The following is a 1,115-nucleotide window of genomic DNA, read 5'->3' as shown; positions in this document are numbered from 1 at the left end:
AAAGAAATGTGGAAAAATTATACACTTATACCAACAACAAACAAACAACAATAAACCTCAAGATACAACAAACTACAAAACCTTATACTGCTGCATACCATATGTTCCGACATCTACGAAAAAATAACCAACATTTGGAAAAAAAACTTAAAACACAACATTCCAGTAAACGCCAAATTTATTCAAAAACCAGGCACAAAACTAATGTCCATACTATGTAAAAACTACACTGATAAACACAATTTATAAAATACAATGCAACAACTGCTATGACTTCTATTTTGGAGAAACAAGTAGAAAAATGGAAACTAGATTTAGAGAAACACACACACACACACACACACACACACACACACACACATAAAACACCTTCACACGTTTTTGAACACTGCAAATCAAATAAACAACATAACCATAGAAAACACCCAGACATTAAGTAGGGAAACAAGTATAAATGCAAAATCAAAGAAACCCCACATATACAACAATTAAAACCAAAATTAAACCAATATAAAGGAACACCTTTATACCTATACTTATTAATAACCTAACATCCATCTGCAACGATCCCTACAACATGATACCCATTTATACTCTTGGCTCTAAGACGTGTCTGTCATAGGTTACATCAAAACTTTCTCTTTCTTAACCTGAAAATGGCCTAGGAGGGTTGAAATGTTCTCTCCTTATCAATAAAAGTGTTGATACCCATACCAGCCCTTCTGAGATGCACACACATGCACACTTTATGAATATAAGAACTCCATTAATACTAACAATAAATTCACTATTGAACATGAAAGTAACAAACAGCTATTCTTTCTTAACTTCAACATTATTAGCTCCAACACATAGTTAAAACTGAAATCACTCACCCAGGGTTCTTTTCATTCACTGGAATTTTGCCCATGAATCTAACAAAAAAAAATGAATGCATTAAAAAGCAGACATGGCTGTAAGACTGCACAACTGACCACATAGATGAACAAACCAACTCTATAAAACATTCCTTCATTTACATCAACAAATTTCTATTGACCATTGTTGAAAAATGTCCACACAGCTATCAGAACAAAAGGCAAAACTCAACTCACAAACAATACTCCAAATTAATT

This window comes from Tachypleus tridentatus, chromosome 10 (assembly GCF_004210375.1).
Source record: "Tachypleus tridentatus isolate NWPU-2018 chromosome 10, ASM421037v1, whole genome shotgun sequence".
Lineage (NCBI taxonomy): Eukaryota > Metazoa > Arthropoda > Merostomata > Xiphosura > Limulidae > Tachypleus > Tachypleus tridentatus.
The sequence above is the reverse complement of the archived record's forward strand: the minus strand, read 5'-3'. Positions refer to the sequence as shown.